At 44.1% G+C, this 19499-nt stretch overlaps 1 protein-coding gene across 2 annotated transcripts in view; it reads left to right on the top strand.

Moving 5' to 3' along the window:
* The first annotated feature begins 17665 nt into the window (after window positions 1-17665).
* Plat (plasminogen activator, tissue) overlaps window positions 17666-19499 on the top strand; it is a 28325-nt gene continuing 26491 nt past the window's right edge. For both annotated transcript variants that reach the window (XM_013026493.1, XM_013026485.1), the window contains exon 1: window positions 17666-17736. The gene's annotated coding sequence lies outside the window, so the exon portion shown is untranslated. The remainder of the gene's footprint in view (window positions 17737-19499) is intronic.

Genomic DNA, 19499 nt, shown 5'->3' with positions numbered 1-19499 from the left:
TTCTTTCCTTTTTTTCTTTTCTGGTGCCATTCCTGGGGCTTGAACTCAGGGCCTGGGTTCTGTCCTTGAGCTTTTTGGTAATTAATTGGAGATAAGAGTCTTCCTTGCCTGGACTAGCTTTGAAATGTGATCCTCAAATCTCAGCCTCCTAAGTAGCTAGGATTACAAGGGTGAGCTACCAGAGCCTGGATCAGCTTTAAAACTATTAGAAAAAGTTGAAGTATCTGAATTAAAAATAGATGACATTCTTTCATGCAGCATACATTTATGAAAATGTTAGATGATTAAATAGTTCTAAAGTGGATTTAATCATTAATAAAACAGCCTACAAAGCATTCATATACCACCTGTTGAGTGTTTTTTCTCAGTGAAACAATCTATAATTGAGTAAATAATTAATTTATTGGAATCTATAAATGAGATGAGTCAGAACATGGTTAGCAAACTGAGCAGTGTACTTGGGAGAACCAAATCATAACTCACTCCAAGCAATCAGTTTATTTGAGGAGTAACTTGATCATTCTGAACTCTAGTGTCCAAAGTCTAGTGAGACTGTGTTTAATATTTCCTCAAACATTCCTGCTCAGTCACGGAAGAGAATAATACCAGGGTTTTTTTTTTAATGCTATTAGAAAATGACAGAAGTAGGTTGGGCATGTGGCCTCCATGGCAAGTGCAAGACCTTGAATTCTATCTTCAGAATCCCCTCCCCAACCCCCCCAAAAAAAGAAAATGACAAAAGTAACAGTAAAAGTTAGTAAAAACTACAACTTACATCTTTTCCACAAAAAGTTAACGAGAACTATGAGCCAGGAACCAGTGGCTCACGCCTGTAATCCTCACTACTCAGGAGGCTGAGATCTGAGGATCACAGCTCAAAGCCAGTCTGGGGCAAGTCTGTGAGACACCAATTAACCATCAGAAAACCAGAAGTGGCACTGTGGCTCAAGTGGTACAGTGTTAGTCTTGGGCTGAAAGCTCAGGGACAGCACACAGGCCCAAAGTTCAAGCCCCACAACCAAAGAAAAGAATAGTGTATGAACAATTAGTAGATGAAGTCATTTGTGTTACAAAATCACAAGAAGATTTATTAGTTAAATTTAGCAAAAGTAACTCTAAAGGTTATTTTATGCTTTTTTTTTGTTTCTTTTTGGTGTTAGAAATAGAACTGAGTCTTGTGCATGCATACTGAGCTACTCCCAACCTTCTTAAGTGTATTTTAATACAAAAAGAGATATAGCACTTTTAATATAGAGAATAGTCTTTTGTTAATAACTTTAAAAAACACCAAATGCCTCATAGGCCTTGGAGAAGGTATTGGTTGGAAGAGAAATAATATTTATATAAATTAGAAATAAGAAAATCAGATTTCTTGGCATTCCTTTAGGCAAAAGAAATATAAGAGCGTGAAGGATGTAGCTCAGGAATAGAGCACTTACCTAGCATGTGCAAGGCCCTGAGTTCTATCATCAGGACTGGAAATAAAATAAAGCAAGCCAGGAAGGGTAGCTCACTCCTGCAATCTCAACTACTCAAGAGGCAAAAGCTGGAAGCATTACAATTTGTTACCAGCTCAGTTAAAATTTCAGGAGACCTCATCTCAATCAATAAAAAAATGGGCTATGGTGGTATGCATTTGTCACCCCAAGCTTCCCAGGAAGCTTAAATAGAAGGATCATAGCCTACGCTGACTAGGGCAAAAAGCAAGACCTTATTTGAAAAAATATCTAAAGCAAAAAGAGATTACATGAAAGCCTAAAAATGTGGGTGGAAACGGAATGGGGGAGGCATTGAGCTCTAAAGAATTTGCTCATTCTCCCCTGGGGAGCAGGGAATGCTTTGAAGAAAGGCAGTGAGGTGAAGAAGGCATCCTTGAGAAAAGATTGAGAACAGCTCCCTTGGTCTCTGATGGGGCAGGGCAAGGATACCTGGTGCCCGGTGCTGTGGAATACTCTACCTCTTAGCTCCACTGCCAGGCCAGGATGAACTCGCTGGGAAATGATAACTACAAACTTCTGCTGAGTATCTACAATGGGACATCTCTCTGGTTCACAGTCATTTTCTAGTGCTCAGATATAAATCCTGTGTTACCAATAAAGAATAAGCTCCATAAGTACAAGTCTCACAGAAGGCCCACCACCAATAAATCATAGATCTAAGATTGAAAGCAGGTTTGTTTGGCTGACCTTCGTTCTTCTCTCTCAGCAGTAGCCTTGAAGAAAGCCCCTACCAGGGCTGATCAAGGACCTGAACACTGGAGTTTCTGTTCTTTCCAGGGGTGGTAGCAAATTAAAGGGATCCTGTGACTTTATGTGTCCCTGCCCCATCTCACTTGACTAGCTGGGTGACCTTGAGAAAGCCTCTTCATCTTACTTTCATCCTTGAAAGGCTTGGCAAAGGAGTGAAGGAAAGACACAAGATGTGCACAACTGCACAACAGGAATTGCAGAGGTCAGTAACTGGCTCTCACTCTCACATGTGTCATTAGCCACTTTTCCACTCTCACTTCCTTATTACTAACCAGCCTAACTATCACTGCCCTGGGATGGGCTAGCTACCAGTCCAACTACTGCTGCTGCTCAAGCAGAGAGGGTACAGATACACTCCAGAGTATGGTTGATGCAAAAGAGATCTGCAGGTGCTAAAATGTTCTCTGGACTCAGAATATACCTCAACTCAGAATGTAGGATCACTTTTGAAGTTTTCTAAGACACAAGATTCAGGCCAATGAGCAAGTTTCTGATTATAATTGCCAAACTATGTCCCAGTATTTGTGAAAGGTTAATGCTCTCAAAAATCACTAGGACAAAAACAAAAGAAGAATCACTTAGGGACCTTATTATTATAAAGGTCTGAGAAGGGGCCTGAGACTGCATTAAAAAATATTATTGGGGGGGCTGGGAAGGTGGCTCAGTGGTGGAGTACTTGCCTTGCATACCTGAGGCCCTGGGTTTGATTCCTCAGCACCACATAAGCAAAAAAGAAAAAAGTCGGAAGTGGCGCTGTGGCTCAAGTGGTAGAGAGCTAGCCTTGAGCGGAAGAGCTGAGGGACAGTGCCCAAGCTCAGAGTTCAGGCCCCACGACTGGACCCAAAAAAAAATTATTGGGGTTTGAGCTCCGGACCATGAACTTGTAGGCAGATGATGTCCCTCCCTCTCCCCAGCCCATTTTGCTTTAGTTATTTTTCAAATAGGGTTTCATCTTCATGCTAGATGGGACCAAGATCCTCCGGTACTTTTCTTACATAGCTGGGATGACAGAAGTGCACTATTACCATGCCTTGCTTTTATTGGTTGATATGAGATCGAAAAAACTTTCTGCTTATGCTGGTCTCAAACCTCAGTTCTACTTATTCTTGCCTCCAAAATAGCTAGGATTATGAATGTGAACCACTGTGCTCAGCTCTTTTAGTTTTAGTTTAGTTTTGTTTTTGTGGTGCTGACCACTGAGCTCCACTACCACCCTCAGATTAACAAGTTCCTGGCAGGTGCTGGCTCCAGGTGGTGCAAGTGCTAAGCAAGGAGTCACAGTCCTGCAAATGGTAAGTCTCTGCAGAATGTTCTTCAGAAGGCTTTGATGTAGAACAAGTGGAAAGAATTAAAGAAGAGGCATTTGTACAGATGATGTCCTTCAACATTAATTGTTGAATTTAGTAAATGTTTATTGAAAGTTTACCAAATGCCTAGCATACATAATAGAGGAATGAGACCTGTTCTTGCTGATTATACAGATTTTCAAAGGGTGGAATTAAAGAACCAGTGTCTGCAACTAAGCAACACGGTAAAGGAAAATAGGGAGGCCAGAAGCCAGGCTTGACTCCTCAGTAAAAATTTCTGGAATGCCTTGCATTTGTGACCCAGGCACAGAGTAAGTACTGCCCCTTCTCTGGGTAAAGGAAGAGTAAAGCAGATGAAGGCTCCTGCAAAGGCACATCCTTCTCCACCAGGGAGCCAGGCTTTTCCTTGACCTGGGTATAGCCACGTAAGAAAGCACAGAGCCCATAGGGCCTGGTTACCACTATGTAACAGTAAGTTCTGAGCATCCTTCCTCCTGGAGATCTTCTCTCTGTGCCATTTAGGGTTCAACTTTTCTGTTGAACCCTAGGAAACTCTGTCTTTCTCTAAGTTGTCCCTGCTGGGAGAAGAGAACCAGCCTTACCAGGTCATAGTCCAAGGGTGGGACTGGACCTGGCCACAGGTGGCAGCAACAGTGGAAAGAGTAGTTCTCTAGCCCAGAACAGACTTGAGTTTGCAACCTGATCCTGTCCTTCAGGGTAAGCAATGAATGTTGGCAAAGGTAGTCATCAGTAGATGGAATAAATAACACCAACCTCATGGTATTGGTGAGAATAAATATGAGATCATTTATACACTGTCCATCTATGCTCAATCCTATTTAATCCCCCCTCCACATCATTGGGATGGGGGCCTAAGTCCTCAGAATGGATCAAGTGGTCTCCCTGAGACAGCCCTTACCTCGTTCTCTAACCTGTTCTGTTTTCCTAGTTCCACCGGTCACACTGATTGATGGTGGCTGCCTACAGTTCAACACAGTGCTATCCTCAGGAGTCTTTGCTCTGACATGGGCCTTTCTGCCCAGTAATTCATAAATCTGTTCCACTCAATGCCTCTTCCATATCCTAGCCCTGACCATCTTAATAAAAGTGGCTTGCCCTTCCCTTGGACCACTCTGTGCCAGGTGTTCACTTCTGTCCTGCCCACCTACATTCTAGTGTAGGGACTGACAAGTTGTGACTATGGACCAAGGTCAACTTGCCATCTGATTTTATAAAGTTTTAGCAGAATGTTCCCACACCCATTTGTTTACATGCGGAGGCCACTTTTATGTTAAATGATATGCTAGGTTTCCATCACGGAAACAAAACATCTGAAATAACACTTTATAGGGAGGAAAAGTTTATTTGAGCTCACAGTTTCAGAGGTTTCAATCCATAGTAACTTGGCCACATTGCTTTTGTGTCTGTGGGAATGCTGTAAGGGATAGGAATATCTGGCAAAGGAGGTTGCTTCGCCTCATAGTGGCTAAGAAGCAAAGAGTAAAAGGAAAGACAGAGGTCTTCATGTCCACTAGAATGGCATGTCCCCAGTGACCTAACTTTCTCCCACTACATCCTACCTTTTTTTTTTTGTCGGTCGTGGGGCGTGAACTCTGGGCCTGGGCGCTGTCCCTCAGCTCTTCAGCTGTAGACTAGCACTCTACCACTTGAGCCTCAGCCCCACTTCCAGCTTTTTCTGCTTACGTGCTGCTGAGGAATCGAACCCAGGGCTTCATGCACGCAAGGCAAGCACTCTACCACCGAGCCACCTTCCTAGCCCTACATCCTACCTTTTAAAGGTTACACCACCTCCAAGTAGCACCACAGGTTATGCTGCAACCAGCATCAATACATAGGCTTTTGGAGGATACTTGAGATCCAAACCATGTGGATGGCAGAGGTGTGGTTATGACAGATTGTAAAGCCCTACAGACTTACCATCTGGCCCTTTATCAGAAAAATTCGCTTGTCACCTGCTTTCAGTATACATTTCTTTCCCCTCAGCAGTTGGGTACTTGAGGGTAAGGAATGAGTGTGACTCACCTTTGTTGCACACTGGAATGTAGTGAGAACCCAACAGAAGTGGTTTATCTAAGACTACACAGATAACTAGTTGAATACGTTCTCTTTTTCTCTAGGTAGAGTGAGGTCCATCATGTAGCTTGAATAAATAGTCAGTCATAGGATCTATCTGATTAGGACGAAGTTTTCTTGTCTATGATACCAGAACGAAGCAGTGAAATAAAGCAGTTATCAGAGTCATGAAAAGCTCCACCAAATACAAGACTCATTCTCCTACAAAGGGCTCCCCAGAAAGGTACTCGGAGCCCCAGAACTATAGAATAAACCACAGAGGATCTGGTAGAAGTTGTGTAGATACACTTCTGCCTGAGGAGTTGTTTACAGTCAGGTTTTTGTAGTGATCAGATTTTAACAAGCAATCAAATCATCATAAAATGATAGTGACATTAAACTGAAGAAGACTTCGTATACTCATTTTGTGGAGGTTGATGATCAAGCCTTCCTTCAGATAGACAGTAGCTGTATTTAACATAGGATGTATTGATGTCTTTAGCAGAAATATTTATTTCACAATGTTCTAGGAATGTCCTGGTATCTAGTCTCAGTTCCACTCCTGACTAGTTGGGTACTCCAGGATCCAGAGAAGTAAATAATGTAAAATAAAAGACTAGACCAAGTGAAAGCTAAGGCATCTGCTTCTGGGAACACAGCCTCACCCAGAGACCTGAAACCTGGGGAAATAAGAATTTCTGGGTCCCTGAAATGTTCTCTCAGTGGGGCACGCCTCTGCGTGCTAATGGGGGAGTCACAGTTTCCTGACGTTTGAGGAAGTCTGAGCCATTGATGGAAATTTACTTTGCTTTCAGCAAAGGAGGGCTGTGACTTGAGTACACTAATAAACAATGGTGTTTGACTTTTTGTCCAACTCCAGCTGGATTGTACCACTTCACATGTATTCTTGTTTATTGCATTACCTTGAATCATTTATAGGAATTCAGTACGCAGCCACTATTTCCTGTTTAGGTAAGATGCAGAGCTTCACAGAAATGGTACCATTAAACCTTTTTTGCCCTATTCTCCCTGTACTGTCAACCCCCCAATATTGACAATCCCCTTTAGCACAACTAGATAACCTTGGGATGACCCAACAAAATCCCTGAGGCTTGGTTGCCAGCTGAGTGAGCAGAGGTAGTTGTACCTCTTTCCCCAGCATCTCTCTGTTCCCTGCCTTCTTTCTGGTCTATACTCTATGAAGTACCATCATAGAGAAGTTGTAGCCAGGCACTGGTAAATTATCCCTGTAATCTTAACTATCAGGAGGCTGAGATCTGGGGATTGCAATTCAAAGTCAGCCCAGGCTGCAAAGCAGGCTCAATGAGAAAAATTAAGCCCTTGAGGTCTCCCACTCATTCCTCTGTTTTTTCTTCAAATGGTCACTAAAACTGAACCCTTGCTCAAGGGCCCACACTAGTCTGCTGAGTATTTACTAAAAGAAGGCCTATAATTATAAATATTGTCTTCCTAAACTCAGAAATCTTTTTCAAAGATAAGGGGAAGAAGCTGGGTACCGATGACTCACACCAGTAATCCTAGCTACTCAGGAGGCTTAGATCTGAGGATCATAGTTCAAAGTCAGCTGGGGCAGGAAAGTCCATGAGACTCTTATCTCCAATTAACCACCAGAAAAATGGAAGTAGTGCTGTGGCTCAAGTGGTAGAGTGCTCGCCTTGAGCTGAAGAGCTTAGGGACAGCACCCAGGCTCAGAGTTCAAGCCCCACGACAGACCAAAAATAAACAAATAAAGAAACAAATAAATAAATAAAAGGGAAGAAGCAGTCCTTGGAATGTAGCCATCAAACAATTAAGACCTCAGGATCCAGGGGAAGACTCATAATTAACGTGGGTAATCACTGGTCAACAAACACAGCTGCCCTAGTTTCAATGACATCTTTGTACTTTTACTTTGTACATCTAGCTATCTTTGTACTTTTTACTTCTCTGATTCTAGCCCCCTCCTCTTGCTTAATTAATTGCTGTTGAAACTATTATTCAAACCAGGTGCCAGTGGCTCATGCCTATAATCCTACTCAGGAGGCTGAAATCTGAGGATGGTGGTTCAAAACCAGCCTGACAGCAAAGTCCATGAGAGTCTTATCTCCAATTAACCCCCATAAAACTGGAAGTAGCTCTGTGGCTCAAGTGGTAGAGCACTCACCTTGAACTGAAGAGCTCAGGGACAGCACCCAGGTCGAGAGTTCAAGCCCCTTGACCGAGCAAAAAACAAAACAAAAACTACTCCATTTGGAGGCCACATTGCTGAGCTATATATATTGTTACATGTATTGGATTATCCCACTTTTTTTGTACTGGTACTGGGGCTTGAACTCAGGACCTCATACTCTTGCTTGGCTTTTCTATTTAAGGTTGATGCTATACCACTTGAGCTACAGCTCCACTTCTGATTTTTTATTAGTGAATTGGAAATAAGCATTCACAAACTTTTCTACCCGGGCTGGCTTTGAGTCACAATCCTCAGATTTCAACCTCCTTTTAACATCAGGAAGTGGAGAAGTCCATGAACAAATCATACTAACTGTCATTTTTTAAAGTTTCTATGATAGGGCTGGGAAGGTGGCTCAGTGGTAGAGCACTTGCCTTGCATGCATGAGGCCCTGGGTTTGATTCCTCAGCACCACATAAGCAAAAAAGAAAAAAAAGCCAGAAGTGGTGCTGTGACTCAAGTGGTAGAGCGCTAGCCTTGAGCTGAAGAGCTGAGGGACAGCGCCCAGGCCCAGAGTTCAGGCCCCACAACCAGACCCCCCCCAAAAAAAATTTTCTATGATAAAGAGCTATGAAGATTGCGTATACATGCACAGAGAACTTATTGTTCCTCCAATCACTTTCTCCATGCCTTAATTTGCTCTGCTTCTGTAACCTCAAAGTATCCCCAAACCCTGCTTCCAGGGAGCTAGATTTGAGTCTCTCAACTCTTAAATTTTTCTGCTCTGCAAATAAACGTTTTCTATTTTGTAAAACTCATCGTTTTAGTGATTGGCATACTATACAACAGATAAAATGAACCTGGTTTATCACCATCCTCTGGGGGGTTCGGGGGTGACAATTTGGGAAGTTATATCTTCATGAATTAGAAATCATTTCCGCTTTCCTTAATGATCCAGAAGTCCATTCACTTTACCACAGTTCCCTCCTTCCCAGCTTTGTAGTGCCTGACAGCCTTTCCATTCTCTTCCCTCTGTCTTTGAATCCTCATATGCTCTTTAGAGGAGCTCCTATCATGAAGTCCTTTGTCCTCTGTCAGCCTTAATTCAGTGACCCATTACCACAGTGTCCACTGACATATAGAAATTTTCTTAGTCCTATTCCTAGGGCCTGGCCTTTGACATTCCCTACAGGTGCTCACTGGCCACTGGTTCAGATACAATTTCAGAGCAATCACCTTTCACACCTTCATTCCTAACTTCTACCCTCTTCATCCTTCGGGAGCATACTTAAAAGATAGCATCGAAGTGTTTTAGAACCTGATTTATTTGTTCCCATTACAAAATAATTTCCATATAAGCTCCCATATATCCAAGGGTAACTTTAGAATGGGTGGGTCTTGAGGTGGTCACGTAGGTAGATGCTGACAGAGGTTTTTCTTCTATATTAGAGTTTACATTAGATGATGGGATTCAGAGTCCATTCAGTGGTCACTTCCCATGATTTCCTTCCTTTCCTTTTCCTTCCCTCATTCCCTTTTCTTCTCCTCTTCTTCTTGTTCTTGTTCTTCTTCCGCTCTCTTTCTCCAGTTTCTCTTTTTTAAAGTTGAGATGGAACACAAAGCCTTGTGCATGTTAGGTAAGTGTTCTACCTCTAACCTATGTCTTTATTTCTCTTCCTTAATTCCTTTCTTTCTTTCTTTCTTTCTTCCTTCCTTCCTTCCTTCCTTCCTTCCTTCCTTCCTTCCTTCCTTTCTTTTTGTTAGTTATGGGGCTTTAACTCTGGGCCTGGGCACTGACCCTCAGCTCTTCAGCTCAAGGCAAGTGCTGTACCACTTGAGCCACAGCGCCACTTCCAATAAGAGTCTAACTAACTTCTTGCCCAGGCTGACTTTGAACCATGATCCTCAGATCTCAGCCTCCTGAGCAGCTAGAATTACAGGCATGAGCCACCAGCACCTGGCTTAGTTTCTCTCTTAATTTCTAATAAAGGCTATGAACTCAGCCACTTCTGTACATGTAATGAGGCAGGTCAAGGGACATTTGAAATGTCACCAACCTAATCTATGACAAAAATCAGACAGGAAGCTCTGTGCCCCATAGATAAAGGAAGCTGGGGAAGAAAATTAATCTTTGTTTAGATTGGTGCAAATCCATCAAAGAAAAAAAAAGTCTGACTCCAATTAGAATGAGGTAGGAGAGTATCTCTATAAACCATCTCTATAAACTTCCCTCCTTAAAAGGAGTTGCGTGCACTGAGCAAAAATGCCTGGCTCAGGAAGAAAGTGGGAGCAGGGAGTCACAGGATACTGCCACAAATTCTGCGTAAACAGTAGTGTTCCTATTACCATGGACATGTGCAGCCCACGAACAATTGGTGATCAGAAATGATGTAAGAGCTGCCCCTATGTAAGTCACCATGCTGGCTAAAATCTGTCTCCCTCCTGGATGGGCAATGGATGAATTCACTGCTGAGGTAAAGGGGACTCTGGGTACAGATGGTTCACGTCTGTAATCCTAGCTACTCAGAAGGCTGAGATCCGAGGATCACGGTTCAAAGACAGTCCGGGCAGGAAAGTCCGTGAGTTCTTATCTCCAATAAACCACTAGAAAACCGGAAGTGGCACTGTGGCTCAAGTGGTAGAGCACTCACCTTGAACTGAAGAGTGCAGGAACACCAGTCCAGAGTTCAAGCCTTACGACCAACAAGAAAATTAAAATTAACAAAACATAAATAAAATAAAGGGGACTTTGGCAATCTTTCTATATGGCCTTACCCAGATTTAGCCCACCATCATTTGGTGACACCTTAGGAGTCAGAGTGAGTGACTTCTACCGAATAAACCTACCCCTTACCTGAATACCACGTGCATGGTGCAGTTCTTACTCGGCTACCTCTTTTTAAAAACCTAACAATAACTTCTTGATTTCTGTTATTGCCATTATTGTTGCTTTTTTTTTTTTTGGCCAGTCCTGGGGCTTGAATTCAGGGCCTGGGCACTGTCTCTGAGCTTCTTTTGCTCAAGGCTAGCACTCTACCAATTGAGCAATAGCGTTACTTCTGGCTTTTTCTGTTTGTGTGGTACTGAGGAATTGAACCCAGGGCTTCATGCATGGCAAACAATAAGCCATATTCACAGCCTGTGATGTTGCTTTAAAACAAAAAAAGGATGGTCAGAAAGGCTAAAAGGAAACAAAGTCCTCCATATAAAGATACAGGATCTGGTAGCACTAGGAATGAGGCAAGGACCTGTGTAAGCAGAAGTGATCATCATCTTAGTACTGGCCTGGAGGGCCTGCCCATGTAACTCAGACAGTCCTTCTCAAATTTAAATACAAAGATTAGGGCTGAGGTGGAGCTCAGTAGCAGAGCACTTGCCTTGCATGAACAAGACTTGGATGCTATTTCAACATACACACAACACACACACAGCCAACAGCAGAAATCTGGTATTACAATAGCACAATTTTCATAAATGTATTGATCACAAACAACCTTTAAAACTACAGAGTTGGGGCTAGGAAGGTGGCTCAGTGGTAGAGCACTTGCCTTGCATGCCTGAGGCCCTGGGTTCGATTCCTCAGCACCACATAAGCAAAAAGGAAAAAGCCGGAAGTGGCGCTGTGGCTCAAGTGGTAGAGCACTAGCCTTGACCTGAAGAGCTGAGGGACAGTGCCCAGGCCCAGAGCTCAGGCCCCAAGATCAGACCCCCCCCCAAAAAAACTACAAAGTTATGACAGAATATCTACATACATTCATTTAATATTGATACAGAAAAATTGCAACACCTGAATGAGGTCCTTTGTCTTTATGGTCTCAAAGAATGAGTCCACAGGCATAGAGGGATAAGTAAAATGGCTTAGATTTACTCTAGAAAATATAAACAGAGCTCTTGCTAGGCAGAAGAGAAGGGGCAACATCCAGCTATGGCCTCCAGTAGTTAATAAGGTGTCTTTAAAAAAATTTTTTTATTGTTTTTTTTTTTTGGATTGATGCTCAGGGGTCTGCTTATGGCCATGGTGATCTGATGTTTTAGGAGCCTGCGTGTAAAACTGCTCAAGGCCATGGTCAGGGATGCAGAACTTCTATGGGAAGGTGGCCTTTCCCCTAATTACCTAGTCTAGTCATGATCTTTTTCTGCTTTCACTATGTTAGCCCGTAAGTAGATGCTAGTGTATAGTCTCACAGACAATTTCTACAAAAGTTCTAAGGTATAGCTGGGCACTGGTGGTTCACATCTATAATTCTAGCTACTCAAGAGGCTGAGAACTCAGGATTTTTTTCCTTTTTTTGGGGGGGGGGTCTGGTCATGGGGGCCTGAACTCTGAGCCTGGGCGCTGTCCCTCAGCTCTTCAGCTCAAGTCTAGCACTCTACCACTTGAGCCACAGCGCCACTTCCAGCTTTTTTCTTTGTGCTTATGTGGTGCTGAGGAATCGAACCCAGGGCCTCATGCATGCAAGGCAAGCACTTCTACCACTAAGCCATCTTCCCAGCCCCACAAGAAAGTTTGTGAGACTCTTATCTACAAATCACTAAAAAGCCAGAAGTGGAGCTGTGGCTTAAGTGGCAGAGCACCAACCTTGTAAGAAAAAGCTAAGGGGCAGCACTTGGGCCTCTGAGTCCAGATATTGGCACACATGTGCACTTGTATGAGGGCACACACACACAAATCTTAGGCATAAATACATACAGTAATACTATATCACCTTATAATATTAGAAATAGTTGTTAGCTAGGTGATAGTGGCTCACACTTGTAATCCTAGCTACTCAGGTGGTTGAGATCTGAAGCTATCAGTTCAAAGCCAGCCTGGGAGGAAAGTCATGAGTCTCTCTTTTTTTTTTTTTTTTGGTCAGTTGTAGGGCTTGAACTCTGGGTTTGGGCGCTGTCCCTCAGCTCTTCAGCTCAAGGCGAGCACTCTACCACTTGAGCTACAGCTCCACATCCGGTTTTCTGGTGGTTTATTGGAGATAGAAGTCTCATGGTCTTTCCTGCCCAGGCTGGCTTTGAACCTCGATCCTCAGATCTCAACCTCCTGAGTAGCTAGGATTACAGGCATGAGCCACTGGCACCCAGCTTCATGAGACTCTTATTTCCAATTAACCACCAGAAAACCAGCATTAGTGCTGTGGGTCAAAGTGGTAGAGTGCTAGACTTGAGCAAAATAGCTCAGAGATACCATTCAGGTCCTGAGTTCAAGCCCCAGGACTGGCTATAAAAAAAAGAAATTATTGTTTGCATTTTCAAGGAACTTTTCCAAAATTAATACACATTTTCTTACAGTAGTTTTAGGTATACAAAACTGTTGAATGGAAGCAGGGCACCAGTGGCTCCCGCCTGTAATCCTAGCTACTCAAGAAGCTGAGATCTGAGGTTCGCAGCTCAAAGCCAGTCCAGGCAAAAAGTCCATGAGACTCTTCTTCTTCTTTTTTTTGGGTGGTCTGGTTGACGTGAGGCCTGAACTCTGGGCCTGGGTGCTGTCCCTCAGCTCTTCAGCTAGTGCTCTACCACTTGAGCCACAGCACCACTTCCGGCTTTTTTCTTTTTGCTTATGTGGTGCTGAGGAATCGAACCCAGGGCCTCAAGCATGCAAGGCAAGCACTCTACCATTGAGCCACCTTCCCAGCCCGAGTCTCTTATATTCAATAACCCACTAGAAAACCGAAAGTGGTGCTAAGGCTGGGGCGCTAGCCTTGAGCTGAAGAGCTGAGGGACAGTGCCCACGCCCAAAGTTCAAGCCTCACAACTGACCAAAACAAAAACAAACAAACAAACAAACAAAACAACCCAAAACTGTTGAATGGAAAGAGCTCCATACATATCTTACCCTCCCCATGGCTTACCTCGTATACCCTAAACTAAGTGTGATGGTAGTATTTGCAAAGGAAAAATATACTAGTCCTGATTTTCATTCATTTATATGACAAGAATGCTATTTAGAAGACATTGGAGAAAATTTGGGGCAGATGAGTCTTAAAGTCCGTTTCAGAATCTCTGAGAAAATGGTAGTGGATTTTACTCTGGCAAAGCCTTCTAATTTCCTTCCTTCCTTCCTTCCTTCCTTCCTTCCTTCCTTCCTTCCTTCCTTCCTTCCTTCCCCCTTTTTTCCTTTATCTGTTATCTCCCCCCTCTCTCTTTTCCTTTCTCTCTTTTCCTCCCTCCCTTCCCACACCCCTCTCTGTTTTCTTCCTGCAGGAGGCACTGAGAAAAATCTCCAGACTTGGGAAGGATGGCTCAGTGGTAGAATGCTTGCCTTGCATGCATGAGGCCCTGGGTTCGAGTCCTCAGCACCACATAAGCAGGAAAAGCTGGAAGTGGCACTGTGGCTCAAGTGTAGAGTGCTAGCCTTGAGCTGAAGAGCTGAGGGACAGCGCCCAGGCCCAGAGTTCAGGCCCCACAACCAACCAAAAAAAAAAAAAAAGAAAGAAAGAAAAAAGAAAAATCTCTAGCCCTAAACGACGTTTATAAATGATTTGTCAAATCACCAAGAGCATGTCATTTGTCTCATGGTATCCTATTTCAGTTAAATAATCCTATGAGTTTATTGCAGTTATCTGAAACACAAGAAAGCAAAAGGTTAGCACAACACAAACAGATTTGCTCATAGTCAGGCAACTAATTACACAAAGAAAACAAATTTCTATTGTACACCCTCAAGACCTCTGCACTGGATAGCACAGCTCTGCAGAGTATGCTCAGATGGGTCTTGGCACTAGAACAGTGAAACTAGGTTCCTGGTGCTGCCTCATATGAGGAAGCTTAAGATCAAGGAAAGCTATTTCTAGTTTCGAAGTTCAGGAAATCAACCCGAAAACGAAAATGTGATTGCTTAAGAAGAGTTTGAAAAAAATTATGGATAACTCCATAATAAATTACTAAAGAGCTGGGCATTGGTGGTTCATGTCCATAATCCTATCTACTCAGAGGGCTAGGATCTGAGGATCCTGGTTTGAAACCAGCAGTCAGTAATGTTCCTGAGACTCTTATATATCCAAATTAAGCATCAAAAAACCAGAAGTGGAGCTGTGGCTCAAGTGGTTGAGTGTCAGCCTTGAGCAAAACAGCCTAGTGAGAGTGTAAGGCCTTGAGTTCAAGTCCCAGTAGCTCCCCTCCCCCACAAAGAATATGGCAAGGATCTCCCTGTACAGCCTGGTGCAGAATTCTCAAAAACAGCCATTTCTAAAGGGCTCTTTTCAGACTTGAAGCTTATTTCTTGGGTGTGGAGGTGGGAATGTAATTCATATGACCAGTCCTTTGACCCAAGTGAGAGACTCTATGTAACTTATGCCACAATAACACTGATTTCAAATCTAGCCTGGCTTTTTTCTCTTTTTTTTTTTTTTGGTGCTGGGATTGGAACTCAGAGCTTGTCACGTAGAGGTGAATTGGGGAGATCAGGTCTGGTTGGCACCATCTTGGTCACATGGTGAGTTGTAGAGTCTGGCATCTTCTTCATGGTGGGGGAAGGTAAAGCTCCCACCTCCCAGGTAATAAGTGTACCTGAATCCCTGGAGGAAGGAGCAGGGACTTGGATAAGTTACGAAACCTGTGATTCCAGGGTCTGGGACTCAAGTTTCCCATGACCCTGCTTCCCCTCCCCACCCGCCCAACCCTCACACTATTTAGGCAGACCAGCTCATGTGCCATTATGCCATGCCACATGTCTCCTTGTTCGTGCCCTGTCTCCTGTCTCTCTTCACCCTAGCGTCCCACTTCAGCTCTCCATTGGAACTGGTTCGTTGGTATTTTGTTTTTTGTTTCCTCTCCAGCCTTCATGGCTCAGTTTCCTAACAGTGTTAACTGTATTTGCTGGCTGCTGGTCTTTGAGACAGGAGTCCACCATGCAGTCTTTTAAAAAAGACTTCTGATCCAGTCTTTCAAAATGTGGCTTCTCCATTTTCTCACCATACAACACAGGAAAGTTCTTCATGACTGAATTACAACTGCAGCCCTGGCTTCCAAAACTTTGGAAGTTTGTGAACCAAAACTTCTGCTACATTGTCCATCTTCTAGTCCACTTTTTTTTTTTAATTCTCTACGTTGTGATAAAGGGTCTTGTGGCCTCCTCAACTCCCCTTCTCCACCCCCAGGTGATATACATTTTTGGTGGGGGAGGTGCCTCCAGAAATCAGGCTTGCCTGGGATACTTTCAGAAATTCTCCCTTCCAATTTGTCTGGGCTACTTTAGCTCCTTGGTCATCAGGGTCTAAGTTTTCTTTCTTGAAAATAAAGGGCTTTGATACAAATTTCCCAGGATGTGCTGTCATCAAGATTTTTTTTTGGGGGGTCCAGTTGTGAGGCCTGAACTCTGGGCCTGGGCGCTGTCCCTCAGCTCTCTACCACTTGAGCCACAGTGCCACTTCTGGCTTTTTTCTTTTTGCTTATTTGGTACTGAGGAATCAAACCCAGGACCTCATGCATGCAAGGCAAGCGCTCTACCACTGAGCCACCTTCCCAGCCCTGTCATCAAGACTTATTTTCATGGGGCTGAGAAGGTGGCTCAGTGGTAGAGTGCTTGCCTTGCATGCATGAAGCCCTGGGCTCAATTCCTCAGCACCACGTAAGCCGGAAGTAGCACTGTGGCTCAAGTGCTAGCCTTGAGCTGAAGAGCCCAGAGTTCAGGCCCACAACCGGACCCAAAAAATAAAAATAAAAAAAGATTTATTTTCATTCCTTCCCTCTACCCCCCACTATCCCTTGACTAAAATCAAAGTCCCTATTGTCACTGTTCCAGCCTCCCCATTCTCAGGCTTCCCTGGAGTTCTCCAAAGGGAAAACAACCTCCTGTACAGGAGGAACACAATAGCCTGGGTTTCTAAGGCTGCAGGGTATTACAGGTCTGAGTCATAAGCAAAGCTTGGGCACCTATGATCACCCCCAAACACAATCCTCTCTTATCAAGAACAAAGAAATGCCACTTGATCTAACCAGTGTGCTCATAGGTAAGCCCTCCTTCTGTGATCCTGACAGAGACTGCAGAAGCAAAAAGCCCAACTCAACAGGTGGAAGAGCTTAACTGTAGCCCTCTTCCCATCCCCCCCCCCCACCTTTTGTCAGTCATCTGAAAGGTGTTAACCTGTCAAACAGATTGTTTGAGAGTAAAATCTAGAACACCAGAAAGGTGGTCACTGGCTTAGGGGATGGATGATGGCTCAGGATACCTCAGACCCCATTTTTAGGCAGAACACTCAGCCCCACTCCAGGAATGTGGAGCTGATAAGGCATGAAAGGCTCCTCCGTCGAGTCCTTGGCTGGACAGAGAAGCAAAATGATTCTCCCAGAAGGCCATGACTGGGGAGTGGCAGGGCCAACTCAAGGCCAGGGCTCTTTTTACTAGAGATGAACCAGGTCAGCCCAGTCCTCTGTGTTTATTGCCCCCCTTCCAACTTGCCGGAACCTTGGTGCTTCATCTGTTTGCAGGCAGCTGGCCCAACTGAAGCAGTTACTGCTTCAAACTCCATTAGTCCCCGGCCCTGCTCCAGTGACCTTCTGGGTATGTTTGTTTAGAATTGTAAACTCCTTGTCAGGACAGCTTAGAGCCAGCTGGTCCTGAGAATCCTTTTAGGCCTTTGATACTACAGGAAGGTGATTCTGTCCAACCCCCAAATTCCTGTGGTTTGATGACAAGAATAATCAGGCTGTGAATAATCGGGCCTGTGAATAATCAGGCTGGCGCCAAGCCAGGAGTGACTGTGGTATCCACAGTGAACTTCCTCCCCCTCCTTCTAAGCGCAGGCCCGGCCCATGCCCCCTGGCTCCCTCCAGGCCCTGTCCACTGGGATCCTCCTGCTCCAGAGGCCCGCCTACCCCGTAACACTGGCCACACCCCTGGGCCTGGAACCTTAAAGGAGGACAGAGCTGGTCAGGGAGTCTCAGCTTAGAGCCTGCAAGAGAAGCTTCTGTCAGGAGAGAAAAAGGCTAGGAGGAGAGAAGCAGGGTAAGTTGAATTTCTGTGCCTGTCTGGCCATCTCTGTCCTTTTAAAGTCTTTCAGGTAGGCTGAGCTGATGAAAGAATGCATAGATGAAGAGACCAACTTGTCCTATTTAGGCATAAAGACGACAGCTAGCTTCCATCCAGGGGGTAGCATTCTTTCTGTATCTGTACTGCTGGGGTGTGGTCTGGGCCAGTGGGATTTGGAAAGGCATAGTAGTGAGGGGAAAGGGAGAAAAAGAGATGTATTTCCTACAGAACTCTCTGCTGCAGAGGGAGGGGAAAGCGAAAAGAATTACCCAGAAATGCTCTCAATAGACAATGGGAGCATCCCATGACTAATGGCTGTAGATGTAAAGTCAGCTGCCTTTGGACGTGTGGCCCCAGAGTTGGGAAGGTCCTGGCAGAAACTGTCTTCCTCTCCCCCTCCCCTCATGAGTCCATGAGGAAATTGAGGCTTGGGATTTGGGGGCAGAAGATGACTTACTTATAATGCATGATTAACCAAGCAAAGTGAGAGAAGCAGGTGACTTTTGGGACCTTTCATTTCCATTTGGAGTCAGGGAAGAAAACACAACTGACTTCCTTCCCAGTCTTCCATGATCGCCACCAGTCAGTTTTATCCCCCAGCTTTTCTCCCCCCATTAAGTATCAATCAAGCATGTAGTCCTCTTTAAAGACTTTATAATTGGGGGAATATGACATGTATGTCTTTCCTCTTAACTCACTCTGCGCAGGAGTGCAGGAAGTGTTTCAAGGCTTCGCGTAGCATCTCACCATTATTATCCTTATTTTCTTACCCACTGGGATAGTGGGAGTGAAGGAAGGAAGGAAACCATGCTGCGCTTCCAAGTAACTGGAAAAAGTCAAGTGCAAAAAAAAGTGCAGTAGCAGTGGTTTACTTTGGTAATGGAAAAAGATTGTGTCTGCGTGCATGTGTGTGCATTTGCATCCGGTGAGCAAATCTTACAAATACAACTGCAGGAGTTTGCTGCTAGGTGACTTGGCAATTCTTTTGTGTAGTCAGGAAGGCCAGCCTGGATCCAGACTTTCGTCTTGTCCAAAATCAGTTTCTCACGGTCAGCAGGAGTGTCCATTGCTACAATCTGTGAAGCAGAGTAAGGGAAGCTGTGAATATTGAATATAAGTAGCTCCATCTACCCATTAATTCTTTTTTGTTTTTATTGTAAAAATACTGTACAAACAGGTTACAATTATATGAGCAAAGTAATGAGTACATTTCTTATTCAGCATTGTTGCCTCCTTCTTTGTTTTTCCTACCATCCCTTCCCTCCCACCTCCTCCCCCCCACCTAAATTGGAAAGTTTTCGACAGCTCATTGTTGCAATGGGTCAATCTGTATCCCTATTTAAACAATTTGTTTTTTCCCTTCCCCTCCCCAAATTTTACCAACATCAAATACAGTGAAATTTTACCAACATCAAATACAGTGAAAACAGTGGGGGAGGGACATACAAAGCAACAAAAAAATCACATGGTACCTTATAAATGAATACATTTTTTTAATTGTGAAAAAACTGTACAGAGCGGTTACAATTACATGGGCAAGATAATGAGTACATTTCTTATCAAGCATTGTAGCCTCCTCTTTGTTTCCCCTTCCCATCCCTTCCCATTCTCTTCCCCCCACCCCCCCACCCAATCCTCCCCTCACCCCTCCCCACCAAAGTTGTAAAGTTCGTTTTCGACATAATGACTTGTACATCTCATTGTTGCAATGGGTCCACCTGTATCCCTATTTAAACGAT

The sequence above is a fragment of the Dipodomys ordii genome, unplaced genomic scaffold, assembly GCF_000151885.1.
Source record: "Dipodomys ordii isolate 6190 unplaced genomic scaffold, Dord_2.0 Scaffold4, whole genome shotgun sequence".
Lineage (NCBI taxonomy): Eukaryota > Metazoa > Chordata > Mammalia > Rodentia > Heteromyidae > Dipodomys > Dipodomys ordii.
This window is presented reverse-complemented; position numbering and strand designations above follow the sequence as displayed.